This window comes from Vanessa tameamea, chromosome 22, assembly GCF_037043105.1.
Source record: "Vanessa tameamea isolate UH-Manoa-2023 chromosome 22, ilVanTame1 primary haplotype, whole genome shotgun sequence".
Lineage (NCBI taxonomy): Eukaryota > Metazoa > Arthropoda > Insecta > Lepidoptera > Nymphalidae > Vanessa > Vanessa tameamea.
This window is the reverse complement of record NC_087330.1, coordinates 8,641,249-8,648,106: the sequence shown is the minus strand read 5'-3', so window position 1 is coordinate 8,648,106 and position 6,858 is coordinate 8,641,249. Positions and strand designations below refer to the sequence as shown.

At 34.4% G+C, this 6,858-nt stretch overlaps 1 protein-coding gene across 2 annotated transcripts in view; it reads left to right on the top strand.

Moving 5' to 3' along the window:
* The window catches only part of LOC113400677 (allatostatin-A), a 241,578-nt gene that overhangs the window by 138,170 nt on the left and 96,550 nt on the right, over positions 1 to 6,858 (top strand). The gene's annotated exons all lie outside the window — the stretch shown is intronic.

Sequence of the window (6,858 nt, the reverse complement as noted above, 5' to 3'; positions counted from 1 at the left end):
ATTTATTTATCGCTTCGGTGATTAACATATCGAGATAAAAATGAATGTAATCAAAGAAAAATTATTAAAGATTAAAAGAACTTTCAATATTTACGTGAATTTATTATTTAATTCGTTACGTGAATTTGATAAGAAAATTAAAAAACAAAATTATGCAACGTCTATTATATTATTATTAATTATGAAAGGATTTTATTAACTATGAAAGGATTTTTAAGATTCATCTCTTAAGGGATGAAATGCGAGATGAAAGTTTGCACTGCAGTTCTTCATTCATCTTTTATTTTTATATATATTGAAATCGGTACTTCTTTAGAGTTTTCTTTATGAGTGAAAGATAGCTGGTATATTATAAATTGGTCAGTATGCTTCTGTTTATGAGTAAACCAACCATTCTGCAATGGAGCAGCAAAGCAAGAGAAGGTCTTAACCCATTTGTGAGACTTCTAAATGCCTCAGTTTCATAGTAAAAAAAAAATCTTACTGTATTTCAAATCTCTTAAGAGTATTGGAGTTGAAATTATATAACGAAGTTTATAGTTTTTCTTCCAAGTATAACAAGACTTATGCAATTGTGAGGATTATATGTATATTTTAGTATTCATACTAAAGAGTTTAGAGGCGAGATGGCCCAGTGGCTAGAACGTGTGCATCTTAACTGATTGCGGGTTCAAACTTAGCTAGCACCACCTAATTTTCGTGTTCTTAATTTGTGTTTATAATTAATCTCTTGCTCGGCGTTGAAGGAAAACATCGTGAGGAAATTTGCGTGTGTCTAATTTCATTGAAATTCTGGCACAATTGTATCCAGCAACTGGCATTGTTCTTCTCCTCAAAGTGAGAGGAGCAACAATGATAAATTTACAGGCAGTTACTTATTATAGAGTTCACATAGGTTGGCGATTGTTGACATATTACGACGTGAAAAAGTGATTTCCTTTAGTAGACATTTAATTTATACATGAACTGTATTATTCATTTCTATTGATTTAGTTGACTATGCATTGTTATTTTGTTGTTTTTTTTTTATGATATAAACAGGCGTATGGACAAATAGGCCAGCTGATGGTAACTGATCACCACCACCCATAGATATTTGCGCGTAATTTTTTTTTATTATTCCTTGCATCTCCAATGCGTCACCAACCTTGGAAACCAAATCATGTCCTTAATTATGTTATGATTATTATTTTAGTTGCACTGGCTCACTCATCCTCCAAACCGGAACACAACAATAAAAACTATTGCTGTCTCGCGGTGTGACGAGATACGACGAGTGAGACTAAGTAAAATCATTTCTTGTTTAAATGAAGTTTAAACAGGGTAAATAAAAAATGCATCTGCTCTGTGCTCAAAGATACAAGATTCAAGGTTAACCGACCTCAAATTATATTAAAATAATCGAGCACTAAGCAATCATCCTTCTTACTAAAATAATTGAAAAAATTACGCCAAGTGAGAATTAGATCGGCGTGGCGAGTGTTCTGTACTATAGCGTTAATTTTGGGATTTTAAAATAGTATTTTAGTTTATGTCTTCCTGTTTCACTTGATAGGCGCTCTATATGAATCCGTATTTAATAAAAAAAACATGTCGGGAGTTAAGAAGAGGCGCTTGCTTCGTTTTCGTTTATTTTATTTAATAGAATATCTAATTATAATGTTTGGTTTAGAAATAACATAATTTATATTAAATTAATGTTTTTTTTAATATTGATGAGTGATCACGGCGGCCAATGTTATGGGAGACCAACCAACTATGCAGGACATATAACAGTGTACAATAGTTTGCCCAATTACAGGTGCACTCTCTATTGAGTCACTCTCATAATCCGAAGGGACGGCAAATTCGACATGGCCGGAAATAACAGCGCAGAACCGACAGCTTTTTACATGGTTTCCAAGGCATGGGAATACTTCCAACTTCCAGAACATCGGAATCTGTGGCCTTATATATCTCATCACTAGACCAATGAGGCAGTCAAACTTACTAATATTAGTTAGTTGATATATTAATAAATAAATTATTAAACTCATTTTCTTATTAATTAATTTGACTAGGTAAGGTGATTTTACTTTTTTTATTTGACATGACCCAAACATTTCGTTGATTTATAAAGAACCATGCCATTAACGTACGGATAGACTTGATAGCGATAACCTTTGATGGAAACGAAGGTTCCAGTTTACGAACGAATATTTCATATAATACTGATAATTATCTTATTGTTTTTAGGTACAAGAAAATTTCAAGAACAAGTATTCGTTACTTTCAAAATGTTAATATATCTTATGCTTCCCACACAAAAGGACTTATCTTCGGCTACATTGTACAAAGTATATTTATATTTTCAAATATAGTAAATGATTAATATTATTATATATTAAAATAACTCTTGATACGGAACCCTAACATAAAGTTCATCGACCGAGGAAACTATTTGGAAGTATTCTCGTTTCGCTCTATTTGACCGATCCGTGAAACTAACTTTAAACATACAATTAATTAAATTGATATTTGCCTTTTTTATGATATACCCAGGCGGAAGGGATAATAGGCCACCTGATGGTAAGTGGTCACCGTCACTCATAAACAATGTCGCTGTAAGAAATATTACCAATTCCTTGCATCGTCGAAGTGTCACCAAACCTTAGGAACTAAGAGGATATGTCCCATGCGCCTGTAGTTAGACTGGCTCACTCATTCTTCAAACTGGGGTTGTTTGGGGGTAGAATATCTGATGATTGGTTGGTACCTACCCAGATGGGCTCGCACAACGCCCTACCACCAAGTATCATCAACATGGTTTTAAGTGTTTCTTTAAACTTATCATAACATCCAAATATTGTATTATACATACACAATACTTAAATTTAATATTAAATATATTATACATTTTAAACCCAATAAACAGTATACTAAACTCGAGTGTTAATCAAATAAAATTGAGACCAACGGATTCACGGAACGGATTTTGTAAGTACGAAGTCGAAAAGTCAAAAGGTGATATATTTAAGACATGGAATAAATAAATAAATATTGGACAACGTCAAATACATTACTCTGACCCCAATGTAAGTAGCTAAAGCACTTGTGTTATGGAAAATCAGAAGTAACGACGGTACCACAAACACTCAGACCCAAGACAACATAGAAAACTAAACTCTTTCCACATCGACTCGGCCGGGAATCGAACCCGGGACCTCGGAATGGCGTACCCATGAAAACCGGTGTACACACTACTCGGCCACGAACGTAATAAAAAATAAAATTATGTATCCCTGATATTTACTACAATAATATATCCAACGTTGTTGGGCGTACTATAGTGTAATCGACTTAGTATTTATTGACTTCTAGGCAGAATATATAAAAAACAAATGTTGTTTACTGACATACTCTGTGATTAAAATTGTGAAAAAGATTAACTACTGTTTCTTGCAAGTTCTTCTCGGTATCTATTTTCCGAAACGGTGGTCGCTTTAAATTTAATTCAACAGTATAACATGATTCAAAAGTACTTTTACTTGAATAAAGAATATTTTTATTTTATTTTTTTAGTAACAGCCTGTAAATGTCTTTGACATTTAGTGAAACTCTTAACCTCTCCCTTTTGAGGTTTGAAGCTTATTCCACCACACTGCTCCAATGCGAGTTGGTGGATACACATGTGGCATAATTTCATTGAAATAACACACATGCAGGTATACTCACGAAGTTTTCCTTCACCGAGATGAATTATAAACACAAATTAGACACATGAAAAATTTAGTGGTTCTTGCCTGGGTTTTAACCCGCAAACATCGTATAATTTTTGGACATATTATAATTGTTCAGTAATTGTCCGATGTTCGATTGCCTGAATAAATTCCGGTCGTGTCAAATTTGCTGACCCCTAGGAACCCCTTCACAATAGTGAAGGAAAAGTGCGTTTCTATTACAACCATTTGATAGTATGTGACCGATTTCGGTCAACAGTAAATCAATCCTTAATACACATCGTAAGAATTCAATCTAGCTCAACACACCATCAGTTACTATACAACGAGACATAAATACTTTGAATTAACGTGTTACACTTTAACGGCCGGCTGAACCGGTGAAATTCAACACAACTTTCAAATACATTGTATTCAGTTAAACGTAAGCTACATACCGATAGGATCAGTGTTGACAGCGAGACTATTTGATTAAACGCGACGAGTGTTTAACGTAACCAGAGTCGGATTTAAAGGTCTTGAGGCCCTGTAGCAACAGAGGCGGAAGACATAATAATTATATTATAAATACATTACATTACATTACATTAGCAGCCTGTAAATTTCCCACTGCTGGGCTAAGACCTCCTCTCCTTTTGAAGAGAAGGTTTGGAGCATATTCCACCACGCTGCTCCAATGCGGGTTGGTGGAATACACATGTGGCAGAATTTCGTTGAAATTAGACACATGCAGGTTTCCTCACGATGTTTTCCTTCACCGCCGAGCACGAGATGAATTATAAACACAAATTAAGCACATGAAAATTCAGCGGTGCTTGCCTGGACTTGAACCCGAAATCATCGGTTTATTTCAATATCAATCAGTAAGATATCATTTATATACTTATATGGGTAACTTTTCAAACTTTAATTAGTAACATTAAAATCAAAATCAAAATATACTTTATTCAAGTAGGCTTTTACAAGCACTTTTGAATCGTCATTTAACAAACTATTTAAAGTAAAGCTACCACCGGTTCGGAATGTAGATTCTACCGAGAAGAACCGGCAAGAAACTCAGTAGTTACTCTTTTTCAATATCTAAAAATACATTCATGTTAGTTAAATACAATTATATATGTATGTTACGTCTCCTGCCTGGAAGTCAACAAGCATTAACTCCACGCTTTTTTATCATCAATATACTCTTTTATCGAATAATATGCCTTCTTTACCAATGTATTTTTTACAATTTACTTGAATCTATGAAACGGCAAAGTTAAAAATGTCTGCGGAATTTTATTATAGAAGCGGATACCTTGCCCCAAGAATGATTTATTGACTTTGCGTTCTATTCTATTCTGAATCTTGGCGTTATTATAAAATTGACTATGTTTTCATTTTTGTTAACTCGTCGGATCGATATCTGTTGTAGGGGTCTCGTGTGGAGGCCCCAGCGCTGTAGCCTCAGTAGTCCTCTAAATCCGGCCCTGATTGTGACGGAATTGTTCGTAAATTAGTTAAAATTTTCAATGGAAAGCTATGTTCGAGTTGCAGTGTGGTTATGTTCGGGCTAATAGTATTTGGGTAACGGCGATAAAGTCAAACTTTGCACATTTACCTAAGTTTAATGACACTCTATTTTATGTTGAATAAACGTCATAGTTTATCACTATTTAAGAAAGTTTTGTTGATTAGTTTTAATTTTCGTCTATGCTTTAATTTTTTTTCGAATCTGCCGTATGTTTTGTTTTAAAGGGACTGCTATACGGTGAGTAAATTGTGTTGTGGACGGGATATGAACTCGAGTTAAGTGTTCACCGCCCTTAATCATTGGCGTTGTAAGATATATTAACCATTCCTTGCATCGCCAAAGTGCCACCGACCTTGAGAACTAAGATGTTAAAAATGGAACACAGTAATACAAGCTTGACGGTAGAATTTATACTACCTATTGCTTAGTATATTCTCATTAGATAATATAAGATAAGTGGGTGGTACCTACTCAGGATTGCACTCAGTTCTATTACCAAAAAAACAGTTAAAATAAATTTAAAGTTGCCATTAAAAAAATAGAATAAGAAACTCAGTATTTACTCATTTTGTTTAATAATTAATTGTGTTTGTAAAGTCTATCGATTATTAAATAGATAAATAAAAAATAAGTTAATCTAAATTGCCCTTGGACGGTGAGTCGAACATCTTTGGTTGATTGGTTGACAAATCGCCGTTGAAAATCGTGACTTACTGTTGAAAAATGTTACTTTCTAATTAAATCAGTTACAGTGTGTTTTGTTAGAAGTAAACAAGCCGATTCAAACCCTGATAAACACAACTGAACTTTCATGTACTTAACTAGTATTTATAATTCAGTTTAGCGTTTAATTCAGCTATACATATGGGATACTACCTAAAGACTTGGCTTTGCAGGTGCAGAGTAAGGTTTTATATAAAACTTTGATATCATAGAAAACATCTCTATTGGTCGCCATATTTATCCAGAAACTTTTTTATTTTATGACATAGTTAGACGCACGAATGGGCCGCAATGGGAAAACATAATGATAAGTGGTCAACATCGCCCATAGGCAATGGCGCTGTCAGAAATATTAACAATTCCTAACGGGGCCCACGTGCCTCCAACCTTGGGAACTAAATAAATAAATATTGGCCAACATCACATCCATTACTCTGATCCCCATGTAAGTAGGTAAAGCACTTGTGTTATGGAAAATCAGAAGTAACGACGGTATCACAAACAACCATACCCAAGACAACATAGAAAACTAATGAACTTTTTCTACATCGACTCGGCCGGAAATCGAACCCGGGACCTCGGAGTGGCGTACCCCTGAAAACCGGTGTACACACTACTCGACCACGGAGGTCATCAACTAAGATGTTATGTTCCTTGTTTCTGTAGTTACACTGGCTTACTCGCCTTACTTTGGAATTCAACAATACGGAATACTAGTTTGGTGGTAGAATATCTGATAGGCTACTTACCCAGACGGGCTTGAACAAAACCTACACCAAGTGGGTAACCTATCTTCAACAATCATTATCACATTTAAAACAATTTACAAAAAAATATAATTAATTATACACCGAAAAATTAATTATAAATCTCTCCGTCTATTAGTAAAAACCGTATAAAACT